Source organism: Pristiophorus japonicus, chromosome 3, assembly GCF_044704955.1.
Source record: "Pristiophorus japonicus isolate sPriJap1 chromosome 3, sPriJap1.hap1, whole genome shotgun sequence".
Lineage (NCBI taxonomy): Eukaryota > Metazoa > Chordata > Chondrichthyes > Pristiophoridae > Pristiophorus > Pristiophorus japonicus.
Genome location: NC_091979.1, coordinates 311270498 through 311293905, shown reverse-complemented (window position 1 = coordinate 311293905; position 23408 = coordinate 311270498). Strand labels below are relative to the sequence as shown.

The window sequence follows — 23408 nt, the reverse complement described above, 5'->3', positions numbered from 1 at the left end:
AAATGAGGATTTTGTGTGGTATTGGATTTTGCATCAGTAGCGTTGCCAGAAAAAAAATCTGTCACATAAAATTGCTATGTTCAGCACAGTTGGACAGTCTAGTGCATTCAACAGTGCTGAGAATGCAGGATGTTCAGACATCTTATTTGCTGAATGGTATCCTGATGAACAATCTGCCATAATGATTGAAAGAAAATCGTTTGCATAATGGTGTAGTATATTTAGATGAAGCGAACACGTTACGCGGTCAATACAATTATAAATCTACATGTTACAAAAATGGTTGACTTTTTCCTGGCTTTAGCTGATGTCAATATTTATGCTTTTTGTCATGAAAAAAAATATGCAAAATGCAAAGCTAAAATACCACCCCCCCCCACCCGCCCCCACCACTCCCAGAATCCAAACTAATCTCAAACATTAAGAGAGCTCCAACTGCTGGATACAGGAGCTACCATTGAAACACCTGTCAACTCATCCCTTTTCGGCATGGAAGCAAGTCATCCTCGTTTCAAGGGACTGCCGATGATGACAGGAGCTACAAACATAAATATGGCCTCGTTCATAAATTTACTTTTATTTGAAAGCAAAATTAAACTTCTCTTTACCATGAAATGTCATCAATCCCATTCTCAAATTCCTACTGCATCTTTATACAGAATTTCATAGAATCTACAGCACAGAAACATGCCATTTGGTCAATCAGGTCTATGCTGGTGTACATAGCCCACATAAGCCTCCTCCCACCCTAATTCATTTCACCCTATCAACATATTGTTCTATTTTTTTCTCCCTCGTGTACAGATCTAGCTTCCCCATAAATGCATTATTTATTTCCTCTTGTTTATAAACTAAGAAAAGAGAGTAACACTCAGAAAAATCCTTTGAAAAATTAGTCAGCTCAAAGGATCTCTGAACCACTGAATGTGCTTTGCTTCAAGACACTGGGAAAGATAAATTCAAGGCACATCATTGCTGAATACTGTACTTCAGGATAAACGGTTTAAATTATTTCCACAATGCAAATAACTCATTATAATACAAAGGAGCCATTGTTTTTAGCTGTCTTGATGACAACTGCATTGACAAGTCAATTATTTTCTTTTAAGCACAATGCAAATTCTGTCGAAACCTAGCCAGAAGAGGGAGCTCCTGCACTGCAGACAGTTCTGCAAAAATATAGCCATCAGTCTTGGGTCCCAATAAAATCTGAACATCAATCAATAAGTAAAGTAAATAAGTAAATATTTGAGTGGTGAATTCTATTACTAAATTATTCAGCTTAGAGAATGAGAACTAATGCTGTGTCTTTGTCAGCTTTATTCAAAACAAAACTTTGTGGCGAAGTTCAATTTAATTTCAAAATTGGCAAAAAAAGATAAATAAAGCTCAGACTGGGCTGTTGTTCAAAAGTCGTTTAAGAAGTTCCATTCTAAGAAAGAAAAGCAATACATTAATGCTCATCCTCATTTGAGAATTTGCACATTTTATACTGTAGTTTAATACTGCCTTTTTTGTCTACCTAGAGTTACAGTAATTTTAAATATTCGCACTTTTATACTTTGCTCCTCTTTTCTTTGATTCTTTACATTTTTGTCATTGTTTAACAAATGCAACCCATGTGATCAAATCCTACTATTTAGCTTTAAAATAATGTTACTTATTATTTTACCATGTTTAATCATCGTATAAGAATCAAATAGGCTAATTTTCATAATTGCTTAATTTTAAGCAGCCAATTCTTTAAAAACTTCTCACTGCCATAATAACTGTGAATGATGAAATCAATTCCCTTAGTTGACCAATAAATTATTTCTCCTTCATGATCAACTGGATTCAGTTTTTAACAAACCAAAGTTTCAACAATTGCCTTAAACATATAACAGTCCATAGCTCATCATTTGATCTATAACTGTTCTCTTATAAGAGGCCTTTACCATTCACAAAACGTTCGATAGATGTCATTGAACATGGCAAAGTAGGTTTGGTATTCTCACCCAAGCTACATTAAATAGGTGCATTCACTTTAGGGTTGGGAGCCCTTATTCACAGTCACCTTCAGAACCTGATCTGAACTCATAGGGACAGAAAATTCTGGAAACATTCAGCAGGTCAGGCAGCATCTATGGAAAGAGCAACAGAGTTAATATTTCAGAACTGATGAAGGGTCATCGACCTGAAACGTTAACTCTGTTCCTCTATCCACAGACGCTGCCTGACCCGCTGAGTATTTCCAGCATTTTCTGTATTTATTTCAGATTTCCAGCATCCGCAGTATTTTGCTTTTGCTGAACTCGTATCGATTTCTTTGGTGGAACAAAACTTTCAAACAATATTTTTTAACATTATCAATTGGGGGACTAAATTATTTTTGGTATTTAAAAGAAATTCATATTGCAGAGCACTCTCTCCCTATGGTAATCTGGGACTTGCAGGTCAGGTCCGAAACAACCAGGTGCTGGGTGGGGTTGGACATTTTAGTCTGGAGATGACTGTGATGTGCCATTGGCTGAGTTTACACACGTTAGTTTGCAGCGATGCTGACGATGACGTGTCAGTGCAACCCAATTATCTGAATGCAGCTCCTGGCAAGGCCAGCATTATTCCCCCTCCCCCGGCAGGGAACTTTTGGGCGGCAGGAGAATGATCACCTTTTCACATTTACAGCATTAGGCCTTCTGTAGGCCCAAAATGGAAACCACATATACTGTCAGCACGTGTGGGTACCACTTCATTGAAGAGGGACACAAGTCATACATTGCTCCCACGAAATGTTCATGTAGGAGATGTGCTCTCTGAATACCCGTCATGGGTGTGGTCTCCTGCACAGTGTCCTCCACCTTCTGCCTCTTGTCACAACTGCTCCTGCTCTCTGCTATCTTCCTGTTACTCCTTCTCCTCTTCCAGCCCCAAAGGCAAGCCCTACCACACCACCAATCAATGCAGTCAAACTGTTTATACGGCAGCAAAAAACAGTGCAAGACCAACAAAATCTTCTTCTAAGCAGTCTGCCATGTATCTCACACTACTGTACATAACTGTATCTTACCATGCTATACATGACTGCAACCAGAGATGACCTGTAACCACAAGCTTACCTTACCACCAGGGATGCACTTGCAGGAGACACTGGATACCTGTTCCAGACAGGTATATAAGACAGGTCTCAGGCAAGTGTAGCATTCAAGAGCTGTGAAATAAAGGTGCAGGTCCTGAGTGACCTTGACTTCACTACATGCCTCGTGTGAATCTGTACTGAGGGGACAGGATTTTATAGTGGCGAAGATTTACGGGATTACAGAATCCACAGAATGGCGAACAACGGATCAGATGAGAAATACAATGCTGGATATAATTGGGAGGACTTTATAGAAAAGCTCCAGCAAAGCTTTGTAACCAAAGACTGGTTAGGCGACGACAAGGCAGACAAGAGAAGAGCCCATCTCTTGACCAGCTGTGGCTCAAAACAATACGCCTTAATGAAGGACCTGCTGGCACCCGAGAAACCAGCAAGCAAGTCATTTGAAGAGATGAGCACACTGGTAAGAGACAACCTGAAGCCAGCGAGCAGCCTACACATGGCCAGACACAGGTTCTACAACTACAGACGCTGTGTGGGCCAGAGCATACCCGACTTTGTGGTGGAATTTCGGAGGTTGGCTAGCTTATGTGAGTTCTTCGATGAACTAAGGAGAGAAGTATTCAGAGACTTTTTTATTGAAGGAATAGGCCACGCAGGCATATTCTGAAAGCTCATAGAAACCAAGAACTTGACCCTAGAGGCAGCAGCACTAGTTGCACAGGCATTCTTGGCAGGAGAAGAAGAAACGAGGTTGATCTATACTGCGGGTACGATAACCAACGAAACATCGGATCAAGGGGTTCACAGCGTGAAACAATCTGCGACCCCCACACGCAGACAAAGGCAGGAGAGCAGGCCCTCAACAGCAGGCAGTGGCGCCAGAAGCCATCAAGGGCCACATGAACGGCCGTTCACACCTCATCAACCCACAATGCGAGCAATCAACTGCAAACTGAGAGAAGCTCAAGAGAGATCAGCCAGACGCAGCTCATCCTTCGGAAACAATGGAAGCAGTCTGTGCTGGAGATGTGGGGGAAGGCACTCATCAAGGGGGGTGTCGATTTCAGCATGCTGTTTGCAGAAACTGCGACTATACAGGGCACCTGGCCCGCATGTGCAGAAAAACGGCAGCTCGGTTGGCATACGAATCGGATGGGTTGGAAAGCGAACCAGAAGACGGCGGGGACAGTACCCGGGACACCGATGTACTGCGGGTCAACACGATCAATGGCCGCTGCTCCTACAACAAGATGCCTCCAATAATGATGAGGATCCTACTCAACGGGATACCCGTCAACATGGAGCTGGATACGGGAGCGAGTCAATCTCTCATGTGAGCGCTCAACAATTTGAACAACTGTGGCCGCACAAAAGAGACAGACCAAAACTCACAAGGGTCGACACCAAACTACGGACCTATACCAAAGAAATCGTCCCAGTCCTCGGCAGCGCCATGCTCTCTGCACACACAAAGGGACAGTGAACTGACTTCCCCTGTGGATTGTCCCCGGAGATCTCCCAGCACTGCTGGGGAGAAGCTGGCTGGCAAAACTAAATTGGAAATGGGATGATGTTCACGCCATGTCGTCAGAGGAACGGATCTCCTGCTCAACAGTTCTAAGTCGATTTGAACATCTCTTTCAGCCAGGTGTGGGCACCTTCAAAAGGGGCTAAAGTCAAAATCTACATCACACAGGATGCTAGACCGGTCCATCACAAGGCTGGAGCTGCACCCTATGTGATGAGAGAAAAGATTGAACATGAACTGGGCAGGCTTCTGTGGGAAAGCATTATCTCACCCATGGAATTTAGTGACTGGGCAAGTCCCATCGTCCCAGTCATGAAGCTTGATGGATCCGTACGAATCTGTGGGGACTACAAATCTACCATAAACAGAGTCTCCCGACAGGACCAATACCCGCTGCCAAGAGCGGAGGACTTATTTGCCACATTGGCTGGAGGAAAACTTTTCTCAAAACTAGATCTCACATCTGCGTATATGATGCAAGAATTGACGATGAGTGCAAGCTACTCACCACCATCAACACACATCGAGGCCTTTTCATGTACAATCGATGCCCATTCAGCATCAGGTCGGCAGCTGCCATATTCCAGCGCAACATGGAGAGTCTGCTCAAGTCCATCTCGAGGACGGTTGTATTTCAAGACGACATACTTATCACGGGCAGGGACACCGATTTCCATCTCCGCAATTTGGAGGAAGTACTAAAGCGGTTGGATCGGGAAGGGCTAAGAGTTAAGAAATCCAAGAGCCTGTTTCTTGCGCCCGATGTTGAATTTTTGGGCAGAAGGATTGCCGCTGATGGAATCTGCCCAACAGAGTCCAAAACAGAAGCAATTCGCCTGGCACCCAGGCCCCGGAATGTCTCAGAACTGCGCGCCTTTCTCGGGCTACTCAATTGCTTTGGGAACTTTATGCAGAACTTAAACACGCTGCTGGAGCCTCTCCATGTGCTACTCAGAAAGGGGTGCGATTGGTTTTGGAGGGCCGCCCAGGAACGCGCCTTCAATAAGGCACGCAACCTTCTGTGTTCCAACAGTGTTTTGGCTTTTTTTGATCCAGGTAAAAAGCTAGTTCTTACATGTGATGTGTCAGTGTACGGGGTCGGGTGCGTTTTACAACATGTCAATGGTGCGGGTAAATTACAACCCATAGCTTATGCCTCCAGGTCACTTTCGCGGGCAGAGCGCGGGTACGGTATGGTGGCGAAGGAGGCGCTCGTGTGCTTGTACGGTGTCAAAAAGATGCACCAATACCTTTTCGGGTCCAAGTTCGCGTAAGAAACCGACCACAAACCCCTCATGTCCCTGCTATCCGAAAGCAAGACAATAAACGCCAACGCCTCGGCGCGCATTCAACGGTGGGCACTCATGCTGGCATCTTACGACTACACAATAAGGCACAGACCAGGCACAGACAACTGTGCCGACACGCTTAGCAGGCTACCCCTGGTGACCACATAGAAACATAGAAACATAGAAAGTAGGTGCAGGAGTAGGCCATTCGGCCCTTCGAGCCTGCACCACCATTCAACAAGATCATGGCTGATCACCATCCCAGCACCTCCCCCCCACACCCCCTCCACAGCCCCCGACCCCCCCAGCTGCAAGGACCACATCCAACTCCCTCCCGAACACATCCAATGAACTGGCATCAACAACTCTTCGTGGCAAGGAACCCCACAGGCCAACAACTCCCCCATTGAAGAATTCTCTCCCAATCCCAGCTCCAAACAGCCCACCCCCCCCATCACGGAAGGGTCTGACGAACAGGACTGTGAGATAGTCATGGCAATCAATGCCTTTGAATCCACAGGTTCGCCCACGACGGCTCGCCAAATCAGAGGCTGGACGACCAGCAACTCCACGTTATCCATAGTAAAAAGATGTGTCCTAACTGGTGACTGGGCAGAGGCTCGCGATGCCTGCCCCGAGGAGATCAAACCTTTCCATAGGCACATGCATGAGCTATCACTACAAGCAGACTGCCTGATGTGGGGCAGCCGCGTAGTCATGCCTCTGCGAGGCAGAGAGGCATTTGTCCGGGAGCTCCACCGCGAGCACCCAGGGATCGTTCTCATGAAGGCCATAGCCAGATCCCACGTCTGGTGGCCTGGCATTGACGCGGACTTGGAGCTCTGTGTCCGTTGATGCACCATTTGTGCCCAACTCAGTAATGCCCCCAGGGAGTCTCCACTGAGCCCCTGGCCTACCAAACCGTGGTCGCGGGTGCACGTAGACTATGCGGGTCCATTCATGGACAAAATGTTCCTCATAGTTGTAGATGCATTTTCTAAGTGGATCGAATGCACCATTTTAAACTCGAGCACCACCTCCACCACTGTGGCGAGCCTTGGAACCATGTTCGTAATGCACGGCATTCCTGACATATTGGTCAGTGATAATGGTCCGTGCTTCACCAGCGCAGAATTCCAAGATTTTATAAGTGACCACGGCATAAATCACGTTAAGACGGCACCGTTCAAGCCAGCCTCCAATGGCCAGGCGGAGGGAGCAGTGCAGATCTTTAAACAAGGCATGCACAATATCCAAGGTCCCATGCTGCAGGGCCGCCTGTCGCGACTGCTGCTGGCATACAGATCTCGTCCTCATTCATTGACTGGAGTTCCCCCCGCGCAACTATTAATGAAATGGACCTTAAAGACAAGGCTTTCATTAATCCTCCCAGACATAGAAACATAGAAACATAGAAAATAGGTGCAGGAGTAGGCCATTCGGCCCTTCGAGCCTGCACCGCCATTCAATGAGTTCATGGCTGAACATTCAACTTCAGTACCCCATTCCTGCTTTCTCGCCATACCCCTTGATCCCCCTAGTAGTAAGGACCTCATCTAACTCCTTTTTGAATATATTTAGTGAATTGGCCTCAACAACTTTCTGTGGTAGAGAATTCCACAGGTTCACCACTCTCTGGGTGAAGAAGTTCCTCCGCATCTCGGTCCTAAATGGCTTACCCCTTATCCTTAGACTGTGACCTCTGGTTCTGGACTTCCCCAACATTGGGAATATTCTTCCTGCATCTAACCTGTCTAACCCCGTCAGAATTTTAAATGTTTCTATGAAGTCCCCTCTCATTCTTCTGAACTCCAGTGAATACAAGCCCAGTTGATCCAGTCTTTCTTGATAGGTCAGTCCCGCCATCCCGGGAATCAGTCTGGTGAACCTTCGCTGCACTCCCTCAATAGCAAGAATGTCCTTCCTCAGGTTAGGAGACCAAAACTGTACACACTACTCCAGGTGTGGCCTCACCAATGCCCTGTACAACTGCAGCAACACCTCCCTGCCCCTGTACTCAAATCCCCTTGCTATGAAGGCCAACATGCCATTTGCTTTCTTAACCGCCTGCTGCACCTGCATGCCAACCTTCAATGACTGATGTACCATGACACCCAGGTCTCTTTGCACCTCCCCTTTTCCTAATCTGTCACCATTCAGATAATAGTCTGTCTCTCTGTTTTTACCACCAAAGTGGATAACCTCACATTTATCCACATTATACTTGCATGAAATCGTTGAGGCAAAGCGCCGTAAGCTAACCGAGTACCATGACGGAAATTCGAGGGGGAGGTGGAATGAGATAGGGGACAAAGTGTTTGTGCCAAACTATGGCAGTGGTTCCAAATGGCTTGCAGGGACAGTAACAGGCAAGGAAGGAAGCAGGCTATTGGTTGTACAAATGGACAATAGCCAAACCTGCCGGAGGCATGTAGACCAAGTCAAAAGTAGATTTACCAACAACACTGCAGAACCAGAGGCAGACTACAATGTGGAACTCACACCACACCTGGTGGACAGACAGAGAGAACAACCTGAGGAAGGGGCAATCCCAACAGACAGCCCAAGCGAGACACCAACAATCACACTGAACGAAACAGACAGCCCAGGCGAGATACCAGCAATCACCCCGAAAGAACAACAGGCACCAAGGCAAACAACTGAACCACAACTAAGATGCTCCACGCGAGAGCGTAGACCACCTGAGAGACTGAACCTATAAAGACAATAAGACCTTGGGGAAGGGTGATGTCATGTATCTCACACTACTGTACATAACTGTATCTTACCATGCTATACATGACTGTAACCAGAGATGACCTGAAACCACAAGCTTACCTTACCACCAGGGGTGCACTTGCAGGAAACACTGGATACCTGTTCCAGACAGCTATATAAGGACAGGCCTCAGGCAAGTGTGGCATTCGAGAGCTGTGTAATAAAGGTGCAGGTCCTGAGTGACCTTGATTTCAGTATGTGCCTCGTGTGAATCTGTACTGCAGGGAAAGGACTTTACACAGTCAAAATAAACTTTGTGAGTCTGATAACAGACCACAAAAGGCCCAGAAATTAACCAGCAGCCTGAAATGATGAACCAGCAGCTAACCTGTAAGTACTGCATAAACCCTTTAAATAGCACAGGTAAATGGTTCTCCCTGTGTGTTAGCACCACATGTTGCTGGGTGAGTGTATCACATGGCCAGTCAGGTGCTGGTGAAGCTCAGTACAGTATCACAGTGTGGTCCTATAATAAGTATAGCTTCCTTACTTACATAAGCTATTCAGTGCTTTAAATAATTCTGTTGTGCACCCTGGACCCCTACAGATAAGCCCGATTGAATATGACAGGCAATGCACCTCTAGCTTGTAGTGAGTGCATGCTTCCCGCATGTTAATCAGGATTGGAACTCTGCCGAACTTTCTTCACTTTAATCCAGAGCCTCTAAATCTAATCTTAATGACTGCCCCCAGCTTGAATCAGCTAGTTCAACACAGAGCAGAGATCAATCTTGGGACGTTGCCAGTCCGTATGGCTCAGTGACTCACTGGATAAACTCATGGGTAATTTGCAGCCCCAATAGGTGCATACAAAGTGCACACGCACCTGTAAGGGCCATGCAAGATCTGGGTTTTTGCGCGTGAAGCGCGTGCGCGAAGACCCGGAACTTGCGATCTGTCAAGAATTTTCTTGTCAGATCCAATGCATCCACGGGAGAAAGGCCTCCGCCTGCAGAAAGTTGGGCTATTTGCCCAGCGAATGCCCATGAAATTCCTATGCCTGGTAAAAGCAGGCATGTTATCAACTATTATACATTAAAAACTTGCAATAAAGTAAGTTTATTTTTAGCCCCGTTAAAAAGTTAAAACATGTACATTTATTTTTCAAAAAATTAATTTTTGTTTTAAATATTTAATTAAATGCCACTTTAATTAATATTAAATATGTTTTTTTAATTTTTTTATTTGATGTGTGGATGTATCTTTGGGGGAGTATTCCCATTCATGCTTATGTGGATTCCGTACATGTGGAATCTCCATAAGCATGAATGGGGATTCCCTCCTTTTATTGATTGGGCCACCCATGTGATCCCAGGGGCGCCTGAGAACCACCCTGGGATACGTGGGCCTCTACCAGCGGGTACCCGGAGACGCCCAGCACCACAAATCTCCATAGCTCCCGAACGACCAGGTATGCGGGCATTTTATTTGCTGATCGGAGGCATTTCCCCTCGGGAATTCCCCAACTATCAATTCAGGGCCGCCCAACCATCAGCAAAGGCACTATTCCATTCACTATTTGCAACTTCTAGCTGATGTGTGAAGGATTCTTATTATTTGACACACTGTTTGACAAACTGTTCCACCAAAAACTTTTAATGCTCTCTCTGTTTCTTTCTCTCAAGCATGGTCCCTGAGTGGATCTTGATTTGCACAACATTTTTGGATGAGTTACCACCAACAGAAACTCAGCCAGGCTCGTTAGTAAAGGTCAAGTGCTCAGTTCCAGTTGTTAAGATGAAAAATGTGTAGCATTTCCATGTATTTACTAGTGGGTAGCATAATTTAGTACTGGTGGTGATTATCAGGTGGAATGCAAAAAATACCTTCATTATAGGTCAGTGATAAATATCAGCAGTTGTTGCGCAGAGCACAATTTCTTCTCCTATTATGAAAAATTAAAACGGCATTATAAGAGGCAGCAAATTAAACAGCAGGACACAGTGATGTGTACGAGATAGATAGTGATTTATGCTTACTAGAGTTAATTAGACTATCTTATCTCAAGCAAGCAGACATGCTCTTTCTTGATTTCATTGTGTAAAGAGGGACCTATTCACATTCCAGAAGACCAGATGCCTTACAAATTTCGACTGCACTCAAATGGGCTCAATTGTTTTACTTTCACATCATGACAAAAGTGCATTTGGTTTAAATTCATGTGTTTTTGGGAGGTGAATATTTGTGTTCATCAAAATGAATGATTTCAGTGCAGGACAGTGGAGCACATTTCCACTTCTTCCAGCTTGTCCGCTTCAGTCAGTTTCATGTTTCGTACATTGTAAGGTAGGAAGAGTAAGCTCGCTCTACTTTGTGTAACACTGATGTACTGAACTGACGTGAGTTTTTCGACAACCTTATGGCCTCTTTAAGATTGCCAATTTTGTTATGTATTTCTGCTTGGGGTCACCAGACACCAGGGGGCGCCACTGTCGGAGGTCATCGAGCTGTACGCGCGCGTGCGCGGTCACTGGTATATAAGCACGGGTACCATGTCACGTGGTTACTTCGGGCGCGAATAAAGTTGGATCAGGTTTACACCTGAGGCAGTTTACAGTAACAAGTCTTGTGAGTCATTACATTCATTACATTTGGCGACGAGGTAACTTAAGAACCTTCGCATGTACAATGGGCACTAGTGGAATTCTGGAGAGATTCGGGGATGGCGAGGATTAGGTGGATTTTCTCGACCGCTTGGATCAGTATTTTGTGCCAACAAAATGGAGGGAGACGCTGTCGCTGTTTGGCGCAGGGCGGTTTTCCTCGCCGTTTGTGGTCCGAAAATTTACGGCCTTATGAAGAACTTTCTCTCACCTTTACGTCCAACGGACAAAGAATATGGGGATTTGTATGCTTTGGTGTGTGACTATCTTAAGACAAAAGAGGGGATCATCATCTCACGCTATCACTTCTACACACATGTTCATGCTGAGGGCCAGGATGTGTCAGCGACCTGCGACATCTTGCTGAGCCATGTAAGTTTGGGAACGTGTTGGAAGACATGCTGTGAGATTTCTTCGTGATAGGCATCAACCATGATGTGATTCTTTAAAAGATACTGCATTTGAGCAAGGTCATTGCGACTGCCCAGGCGTGCATGACAACTGATGATAATTTGAGGCAGATATCATTGAAGAGTCGGAGCTCCACGACAAGTACTGTAAACAAGATTGCGTCACATCTGGCAGAGCTGCTTATGGCAGGGCCTACTCGACTGCTTATGTGAAACCTGTAGCTGCTCAAAGTCCGCCAACTGGTACGAATCTGATTTCACCCTGGCCTCATCAGTGTTGGTTTAAACAGTACTCCTGTAATGGCTGTTCGAAAGTGGGGCATCTTCAGAGAATGTGCCCACAACTGAGCAAGCGTGCTGCCGCTCATCACATTGCTGATGATGACCAGTCCAGTGCTGGCCCGGATACACAACCGGAGGAGGAAGTGTATGGTCTGTATTTGTTCTTGGGAAAGAGCCAGCCGATAATCATTAATGTGAAGCTGAATGGCGTGCCTGTATCAATGGAGCTGGACACGGGTGCGAGTCAGTCGACAATGAGCCAAAGGACATTCGACAAGCTGTGGGACACTAAGGCTGTGAAGCCTAAGCTGAGTCCAGTCAATGCCAAGTTGTGTAATTACACTAAGGAACTCATACCAGTGATTAGCAGTGCAGTAGTCAAGGTGTCATATAATGGTGTGGTTTATGATCTACCGTTATGGATTGTCCCAGGTAATGGTCCAATGCTGTTCGGCAAGAATTGGCTCGAGAAAATCAAGAGGAAATGGAATGATATCAAAGCGTTGTCATCGGTGGATGACACTTCATGTGCTCAAGTGTTGAAGAAGTTTCCTTATTTGTTTGAACCAGGCATTGTTAATTTTACTGGAGCCAAGGTGCAGATTCGGATGCAAGGCCTGTCTATCATAAGGCTCGGTCTGTTCCCTACATGATGAGGGAGAAGGTTGAAATTGAGCTTGACAGACTCCAACGTGAAGGGGTCATATCACCGGTCGAGTTTAATGAGTGGGCCAGTCCCATTGTTCCTGTGTTGAAGATGATGGCACTGTCAGGATTTGTGGTGGCTACAAGGTTATGATTAACCAATTTTCGAAACAGGATCAGTACCTGTTACCGAAGGCTAATGACCTGTTTGCCATGCTAGCTGGTGGAAAGTTGTTCACTAAACTGGATCTGACATTGGCCTATATGACACAGGAGCTTGTCGACACTTCGAAGAAACTCACCTGCTTCAACATCCACAAAGGACTGTTTGTCTACAACAGGTGTCCTTTTGGAATTCGTTCGGCTGCAGCCATATTTCAGAGGTATATGGAGAGTTTACTGAAGTCCGTTCCTAGAACTGTCATGTTTCAAGATAACATACTGGTCACAGGTCGCGACACTACTGAACATCTGAACAATCCTGAAGAAGTCCTACATCATCTGGACAAAGTGGGACTCAGGCTGAAATGTTCAAAGTGTGTCTTCATGGCACCTGAAGTGAATTCCTGGGGAGGAAAGTTGCTGCTGATGGCATCAGGCCTACTGATTTGAAAACCAAGGCCATCAAAAATGCACCCAGGCTTAGAATGTGACGGAGCTGTGTTCATTCCTTGGGCTAATCAACTACATTGGTAATTTCTTACCCAGATTGAGCACTTTGTTAGAGCCACCACACGTGCTACTCAGAAAAGGTGACAACTGGGTCTGGGTTGGGTCTCAAGATAGAGCCAAGATAGAATCTGCTCTGTTCAAACAAGTTGCTTGTTCATTATGATCCGTGTAAGCATCTTGTATTGGCCTGTGATGCTTTATCATATGGGGTTGGCTGTGTACTCCAACAAGCAAATGAGTCGGGTAAGATAAACCTGTTGCGTATGCTTCGAGAAGTTTGTCAAAGGCGGAAAGAGCTTACAGCATCGTAGAAAAAAAAGCTTTGGCCTGTGTGTATGGGGTTAAAAAGATGCATCAGTACCTGCTTGGTCTTCGTTTTGAACTCGAAACGGATCACAAGCCACTAATTTCATTGTTTTCGGAAAACAAAGGGATTAATACCAATGCATCGTCCCGTATCCAAAGGTGGGCATTGACATTGTCTGCCTATGATTATGTTATTCATCATAGACCTGGCACTGAGAATTGTGCCGATGCACTGAGTCATCTGCCGTTGCCCACACCTGAGGTGGAGATGCCTCAACCTGCAGATCTACTGTTAGTAATGGATGCTTTTGAGAGTGAAGGAACCCCTGTCACTGCTCAACAAGTTAGGATCTGGACCAGCCATGACCCTATTTTATCTGCTGTGAAACATTGTGTCCTCAGTGGTGATTGGTCTGCAATACCTATGGAGATGTGTGATGAGACCAAACCTTACAACCGTCGAAAAGATGAACTGTCCATTCAGTCAGATTGTTTACTGTGGGGCAATCGTGTTGTCATGCCTAAGAAAGGAAGAGAGAAATTTGTACGTGACCTACATAGCACTCGTCCTGGTATTGTTATGATGAAAGCCATTGCTAGGGCTCATGTATGGTGGCCTGGAATTGATTCTGATCTGGAATCATGTGTGCATCAGTGCAATAGTTGCATGTAGCTAAGTTATGTACCAGCGAAATCTCCGCTGAGTCTTTGGTAATGGCCATCTTAACCATGGTCAAGGACCCACATCGATTTTGCGGGCCCTTTCCTGGGAAAGATGCTTTTTGTTGTGGTGGATGCATATTCAAAGTGGATAGAGTATAAAATTATGTCGTCTAGTACGTCTATAGCTACTATTGAGAGCCTTCGTGTCATGTTTGCTACTCATGGTTTGCCATACATTGTTGTGAGCGACAACGGATCTTGCTTCACAAGTCTGGAGTATCAAGAGTTCATGAAACTCAATGGTATTAATTATGTGAGGTCAGCCCCATTCAGACCTGCTTCTAATGGTCAAGCAGAGCGTGCTGTTCAAACGATCAAGCAGAGTATGAAACGTGTAACTCAGGGTTCACTGCAGACTTGCTTGTCCTGTGTACTGCTTAGTTACAGGACCAGACCTCATACACTTACTGGGGTCTCCCCTGCTGAACTACTGATGAAGAGAAGCCTCAAAAGCAAGCTCTCTCTTGTTCATCCTGATTTGAATGATCGTGTTGAAAACAGACGTCAAAGTCAGTAATGGTGTCATGATTGTGCTTCTGTCATGTGACATCTCAGTCAACGATCCAGTTTATGTGCTGAATTATGGTCAAGGTCGAAAATGGATCACCGACACTGTTACAGCCAAGGAGGGTAACAGAGAGTTTATTGTCATGCTCATGAATGAGCAAACATGCAGGAAACATGTTGATCAGATAAAACTGTGGCACATGGATGAACTGGAACTGCTTGAGGAAGATGCAGTCAGTGACCAACCAACCAATGTTCACTCATCAGAGGACTTTGCTGTCATTATTGAAACTGGACCTCCAGTCTCTGATGTGGTCATTACCACTCCCATCAGATCGGTTACTCAGCCTTCAGTCACAAGTGATTCAGAACGCTCGCCTGGAACTGAAGTTGAACTGAGACGATCAACTCGTGAACGGAAAGTCCCAGACCGTTTTAATTTGTAAAAAGACTGATATTAAGATCTTGAAAGGGGATGTTGTCATGTATTTATGCTTGGGGTCACTAGACACCAGGGGGTGCCACTGTCGGAGGTCATTGGGATATATGCGTGTGCGCGGTCACTAGTATATAAGCACGGGTACCATGTCACGCGGGTTACTTTGGGCGCGAATAAAGTTGGATCAGGTTTACAGCTGAGGCAGTTTACAGTAACAAGTCTTGAGAGTCATTAAATTCATTACAAATTTATTCTAGGTTGTTCCCAGTTTTGTGCTGTAGTCCAGCAACCACAGGAAGTGGTTTTAGACTGTGAAAATGATATGAAATTGAACAGAGTGAGGAAACCTTCTGCAACAAAATGAAGCAGTATTGTCTAAACTTTAGCATGATACTGACTTCTTCAATTTCATTACACTAGATAAGCTTTACTCATGGAATTAACATGCTAGCTTAACTTCATATAATTGTTGCAACAATTAGTTCTTTGAGAATGGTGTCTGAGGAAGGGGCCAAGCCATTCAATTCAAATATAAACATCTCTTGCGAATTGTTCAAAAACGTTTGATTGGAAGCTTTTTCGAATCCAACAGATGGTTCTTTAAGTGTCCTTAGTCTCATTCATTTTTTGAACGCATTTAACAATGGGCCTGAAATTACGGTGCTTCCGACAGTATACGCACGGCATAGACTGTCAGAAGCCAGGTTGCCGCAATCGCTGCACATGAGCGAAAGCCCCGAAGTTGCTTGGACAGATCCTTCACATCCGCTACAAAATCACTTCAGCTAGCGAAGAGTTGGGCTTTGCCCCAACTACTGACCAGCGAATTCCCACGAAACCCTTCTTTTATGAGCATAAAGGTTAAAATTGATGTTAAAATAATTTTTTTTTAAATGATTTAAACATACACATTTAAAATTAGTTTAGGTAAATTTTGGCCCATTTCAAAATGTTTATTTATTTTTCAAAAAGTTACATTTTAATTTTAGATGCTTAACTGAAGTGTCTTTTAGTTAATTTTGAACAGGTGATCATTTATTTTTATTTAAGTGGCAAGAATTCTTATTTATTTGGGGATTTCTAATATGCTTATGGGAATCTGTACGTAAATGGAATCATCATAAACTTCATAGGAATCCCCCTTTTGGATTGGTTGGCCTAGCCCAGAGACACTTGCAAACAACATACATCCCTGGGATTCGTGGGCCTTAGCGCAGGCATACGCCTGCAGGCCTAGGACCCGAAGAGTCCAAAGCTCTGAGACAACAGAAGTTTTTTTTTTACAGTTCTGAGGTGTGTTCTTCTGATAAGCCTCCAATCGCAAATTCAGGGCCAATGTTTTTCAAATCTAAGTCTGTATGTAGCCTTTGAAGAGAAATGATCAGATCAAATAGTTTCCATAGTGAGGAAAAGAAACCAACCACTACATAAGAATATTACTTGTGTTGCAGTTTCGCACAGCCGTGATGAACTATTAAATATTTTCTATTGCACAAGGAGCTCGGTAACTAACTACTGTAAAAAAATATATGTTGTGTTACTGCAACTATTCACATTTTACTGTTCAGTTTGGTAATTAAATCAGGATCTGACAGCACTGTGGATTGTCACGAGATCTGGGAACATTGTGGAGTGGGAGCTCTCAATCTCTCATTTTGAGAGCACTGGAGAGCAGGGATCCAAGATCTGGTAGCAACAGGCAGGGTCCTAGAGCATTACAGGACTGCAGAAATGAGGTTAAGGATCTTGAAGCATTAGGAGTGGGCAGTCAGTAATGAGGGTAGTGTCCTGGTGTGTGGCAGCAATTGACGGGGAGAGTAATGGTGGCTGGAACCCTAGAGCCAGAGCGTAGGATATGTCAGGACTGGAATGTAGGTTCCTGGGATGTGCATGAACCGGGGTAGGGGCCGAGGTTCTGGCAACACTGAGAAGTGGATTCCTGAGCCTCGAAGTATTGAGGCTGATGTCTGAGAGCACTGGGGAAGAGTGTCCTTGGACCTTGAACTGAGTGGGGAATGTTGGGATCAGAAAGCACCAAGAATGTGGATCTCATGGTCTAGTAGCATTTAGAGTAGAATCCTGGTGTCTGAGAATATTTGGGAGAGGGAAGTCCTGGCAGGGAGGTTCTGGGTGTATTGAAGGGGGACCCTGAATTGTGGAAGCAATGCGGGGTGGGGGTGGGGGGGGGGGAGGGGCGGGAGTAGTCTCAGTGTTGGATCCCAGATCCATGGAAAATTGGAGTAGCGCCCAGTCTTGAAGTACTAAGGTGGTGGGGTTCTTCTGGAGATTGGGAGTTTTGAGGTAGGGTGGAGGGCTGCCATAGTCTGGCAGCATTGGAAGGGGACAGGCCCAGGGGAATCTGGCACAACCGGCCCCAGATATTTTGTCAGCTACCAATTCACTTCCACACCATGTTCCCAAGCTTCCAGTCCCATTCCCCACCTGAAGCCGGTTTCTATTGCTTTAACACTTTATTTGACAGCTTTCTGCATGTATACAGTTGATAAACACAGTATTGAGAAGTATTTCATGATGAACACTCTCGTTCGGTTAAGATTAGGCTTGATGGCTCAGGAAAATGGTGGGTAGGGCGCTCTAGATGGCCAGGGGAGGGAATAGTATCAGGGAGGGCATTGCAAATAAGGATGGGCTGAGGCTGGGGCTGTGCCAGCAGGGAACAAGTCATAGCAAGTCAGAGTGAATCAGGTAACTATTGTGGCACATGAGAGTGGACCAGAAACTCAAGACCCAGGCCCCAACAGAGATTTGGTTATGGGAAATCTGTATGCAATTAACCTATGACAGTGTGTGATACAGAAGTGTGACACCAGAGTGTGACGTTCACATGTACTGTGCTAAAACCCTCCATGTACTGTGCTAAAACCCTCCATGACCAATCCCCACCCTATTTCCTTAACCTCCTCCAGCCCTGCAACCCTCCGAGAACTCTTTGTTCCTCTAACTCTGGCATACCCAACTTCCTTCTTCCCACCATTGAAGGTGGCCAAACCCTAAGCTTTGAAATGTCCTCCCTAAACCACCCTGTCTCTCCACCTCACCTTTAAGATGCTCCTTAATACCTGGCTCTTTGATTAAGCTTTCGATCATATGTCCGAATATCCTATTCTTTGACTCCGAGACAATTGTTGTCTGATTACTCTCTGTGAAGCACCTTGGGATATTTTACTATGTTAAAGGCATTATATAAATGGAAGTTTTCTTTAAATTATAAATAGATATGGTCAGATAAAGATGTCTGTTTGGGATGTTCGATTACTTAAGTTACAAGGTGCTATGCAAACTATTCCAGAGAACAACACTGTCCACCTCCTATCAATTTAAGCGCATGAAAAATCTTAGCAAATCAGCAAACCATATAGAGCCTCTGATTTATAAACATCTCAGGGATGGAGACCAAGGGGGAACCAAAGTACCAAGAGTAACAATTCTTGTTATTGATAGTTGAATAGCTTGCCTTCCTGATGAATGGTCATTTGTAATGCAACAGTATCTATTAAAGCTTGATACAAACAGATTTGCATGAACAATAAAACCTATTCCACCCTAGTCAGAGGTTAGTCAAATGAAACCCACCAAAGATCTAATTATGGCAAGAAATTATCTTTACTGATCTGTCCCTTGCGCCAAAACACACATCATTTTTTGTTACAATTAAATACAGGTTTCCAACTTTAATTATTCCTGTAGCGTCCATTAATGGAACCAGGCTGTTTGACCAGATTAGTGCTGATTTGTCTCTTTTTGTCACTGTTAAAGTAATTGAGCTCTGGAACTGGAAGATTACCACAGCCATCCCTGTTACTCTACTCTGCTGCCTTTAATTTGTAATGCTGCCAAATTATCAAGGTTTAATCTTTGTACGAACAGGAGTTATGCAATCCTCTCTAAGATAGGAAGAGGCGCTGCAGGTGGCAGAGGGAATGGGGCCAATAGGAACTGAGCTTCTCAACTTGGATCCTTTCAGAAGTTGCACTTTAGGGCTCTCTTGTCTCATCTCATACAGATGTGTTAAACAGATGTTCTCTTACAACATTTGCTCAAACATTGCTGTGTTTCTGTGTTCAGATCTATGAACAGTCCTGTTGTTTCTAAAATATTGGCTAATTTTGAAAAATATACAATTCTTTTCGATTCAAGGAATGATAAATGTCTTCATTCTCAGTCGAAGAATAGTTTTTCACATGGTTCTTTCAGGAGAGAACATTGGTACATTCGTTTAGTTGGTACGTTGGTGTGCTCATTGGATATATGGAAATGTCTTGGGGTCAAGATAAATTGGTGAGAGTGTCTGGGTCAGCGGATATCAAACAGAGAAACATAGAAAATAGATGCAGGAGTAGGCCATTCGGCCCTTCGAGCCTGCACCACCATTCAATATGATAATGGCTGATCATGCAACTTCAGTACCCCATTCCTGCTTTCTCTTCATACCCCTTGATTCCTTTAGCCGTAAGGGGCACCTCGAACTCCCTTTTGAATATATCTAACGAACTGGCCTCAACAACTTTCTGTGGTAGAGAATTCCACAGGTTCACAATTCTCTGAGTGAAGAAGTTTTTTCTCATCTCGATCCTAAATGGCTTACCCCTTATCCTTAGACTGTGATCCCTGGTTCTGGACTTCCCCAACATCAGGAACATTCTTCTTGCATCTAACCTGTCCAATCCCGTCAGAATGTTATATGTTTCCATGAGATCCCCTCTCATTCTTCTAAATTCCAGTGAATATAAGCCTAGTCGATCCAGTCTTTCTTCATAAGTCAGTCCTGCCATCCCGGAAATCAGTCTGGTGAACCTTTGCTGCACTCCCTCAATAGCAAGAATGTCCTTCCAAAACTGTACACAATATTCAAGGTGTGGCCTCACCAAGGCCCTGTATAACTGCAGTAAGATCTCCCTGCTCCTATACTCAAATCCCCTCGCTATGAAAGCCAACATGCCATTTGCCTTCTTCACCACCTGCTGCACCTGCATGCCAACTTTCAATGTCTGAAGTACCATGACACCCAGGTCTCTTTGCACCTCCTCTTTTCCTAATCTGTCACCATTCGGATAATATTCTGCCTTCCTGTTTTTGCCATCAAAGTGGATAACCTCACATTTATCTACATTATACTGCATCTGCCATGTATTTGCCCACTCACCTAACCTGTCCAAGTCACCCTGTAACCTCTTAGCATCCTCCTCACAGCTCACACTGCCACCCAGTTTAGTGTCATCTGCAAACTTGGAGATATTACATTCAATTCCTTCATCTAAATCATTAATGTATATTGTAAATAGCTGGGGTCCCAGCACTGAACTTGCGGTACCCCACTAGTCACTGCCTGCCATTCTGAAAAGGACCCGTTTATTCCTACTCTTTGCTTCCTGTCTGCCAATCAGTTCTCTATCCATAGAAACATAGAAACATAGAAAATAGGTGCAGGAGCAGGCCATTCAGCCCTTCTAGCCTGCACCGCCATTCAATGAGTTCATGGCTGAACATTCAACTTCAGTACCCCCTTCCTGCTTTCTCGCCATAACCCTTGATCCCCCGAGTAGTAAGGACTTCATCTAACTCCCTTTTGAATATATTTAGTGAATTGGCCTCAACTACTTTCTGTGGTAGAGAATTCCACAGGTTCACCACTCTCTGGGTGAAGAAGTTTCTCCTCATCTCGGTCCTAAATGGCTTACCCCTTATCCTCAGACTGTGACCCCTGGTTCTGGACTTCCCCAACATTGGGAACATTCTTTCTGCATCTAACCTGTCTAAACCCGTCAGAATTTTAAACGTTTCTATGAGGTCCCCTCTCATTCTTCTGAACTCCAGTGAATACAAGCCCAATTGATCCAATCTTTCTTGATAGGTCAGTCCCGCCATCCCGGGAATCAGTCTGGTGAACCTTCGCTGCACTCCCTCAATAGCAAGAATGTCCTTCCTCAAGTTAGGAGACCAAAACTGTACACAATACTCCAGGTGTGGCCTCACCAAGGCCCTGTACAACTGTAGCAACACCTCCCTGCCCCTGTATTCAAATCCCCTCGCTATGAAGGCCAACATGCCATTTGCTTTCTTAACCGCCTGCTGTACCTGCATGCCAACCTTCAATGACTGATGTACCATGACACCCAGGTCTCGTTGCACCTTCCCTTTTCCTAATCTGTCACCATTCAGATAATAGTCTGTCTCTCTGTTTTTACCACCAAAGTGGATAACCTCACATTTATCCACATTATACTTCATCTGCCATGCATTTGCCCACTCACCTAACCTATCCAAGTCACTCTGCAGCCTAATAGCATCCTCCTCGCAGCTCACACTGCCACCCAACTTAGTATCATCCGCAAATTTGGAGATACTGCATTTAATCCCCTCGTCTAAATCATTAATGTACAATGTAAACAGCTGGGGCCCCAGCACAGAACCTTGCGGCACTCCACTAGTCACTGCCTGCCATTCTGAAAAGTACCCGTTTACTCCTACTCTTTGCTTCCTGTCTGACAACCAGTTCTCAATCCACGTCAGCAGACTACCCCCAATCCCATGTGCTTTAACTTTGCACATTAATCTCTTGTGTGGGACCTTGTCGAAAGCCTTCTGAAAGTCCAAATATACCACATCAACTGGTTCTCCTTTGTCCACTTTACTGGAAACATCCTCAAAAAATTCCAGAAGATTTGTCAAGCATGATTTCCCTTTCACAAATCCATGCTGACTTGGACCTATCATATCACCATTTTCCAGATGCACTGCTATGACATCCTTAATAATTGATTCCATCATTTTACCCACTACTGAGGTCAGGCTGACCGGTCTATAATTCCCTGTTTTCTCTCTCCCTCCTTTTTTAAAAAGTGGGGTTACATTGGCTACCCTCCACTCCATAGGAACTGATCCAGAGTCAATGGAATGTTGGAAAATGACTGTCAATGCATCCGCTATTTCCAAGGCCACCTCCTTAAGTACTCTAGGATGCAGGCCATCAGGCCCTGGGGATTTATCTGCCTTCAATCCCATCAATTTCCCCAACACAATTTCCCGACTAATAAAGATTTCCCTCAGTTCCTCTTCCTTACTAGACCCTCTGACCCCTTTTATATCCGGAAGGTTGTTTGTATCCTCCTTAGTGAATACCGAACCAAAGTACTTGTTCAATTGATCCGCCATTTCTTTGTTCCCCGTTATGACTTCCCCTGATTCTGACTGCAGGGGACCTACGTTTGTCTTCACCAACCTTTTTCTCTTTACATACCTATAGAAACTTTTGCAATCCGCCTTAATGTTCCCTGCAAGCTTCTTCTCGTACTCCATTTTCCCTGTCCTAATCAAACCCTTTGTCCTCCTCTGCTGAGTTCTAAATTTCTCCCAGTCCCCAGGTTCGCTGCTATTTCTGGCCAATTTGTATGCCACTTCCTTGGCTTTAATACTATCCCTGATTTCCCTAGATAGCCACGGTTGAGCCACCTTCCCCTTTTTATTTTTACGCCAGACAGGAATGTACAATTGTTGTACTTCATCCATGCGGTCTCTAAATGTCTGCCATTGCCCATCCACAGTCAACCCCCTAAGTATCATTCGCCAATCTATCCTAGCCAATTCACGCCTCATACCTTCAAAGTTACCCTTCTTTAAGTTCTGGACCATGGTCTCTGAAATTACTGTTTCATTCTCCATCCTAATGCAGAATTCCACCATATTATGGTCACTCTTCCCCAAGGGGCCTCGCACAATGAGATTGCTAATTAATCCTCTCTCATTACACAACACCCAGTCTAAGATGGCCTCCCCCCTAGTTGGTTCCTCAACATATTGGTCTAGAAAACCATCCCTTATGCACTCCAGGAAATCCTCCTCCACCGTATTGCTTCCAGTTTGGCTAGCCCAATCTATGTGCATATTAAAGTCACCCATTATAACTGCTACACCTTTATTGCATGCACCCCTAATTTCCTGTTTGATGCCCTCCCCAACATCCCTATTACTGTTTGGAGGTCTGTACACAACTCCTACTAACGTTTTTTGCCCTTTGGTGTTCTGCAGCTCTACCCATATAGATTCCACATCATCCAAGCTAATGTCTTTCCTAACTATTGCATTAATCTCCTCTTTAACCAGCAATGCTACCCCACCTCCTTTTC

General features: G+C 44.7%; 1 protein-coding gene across 1 annotated transcript in view; it reads right to left on the bottom strand.

Moving 5' to 3' along the window:
- Positions 1–23408, bottom strand: part of pcdh15b (protocadherin-related 15b) — a 1866923-nt gene that overhangs the window by 152562 nt on the left and 1690953 nt on the right. The window lies entirely within an intron of this gene.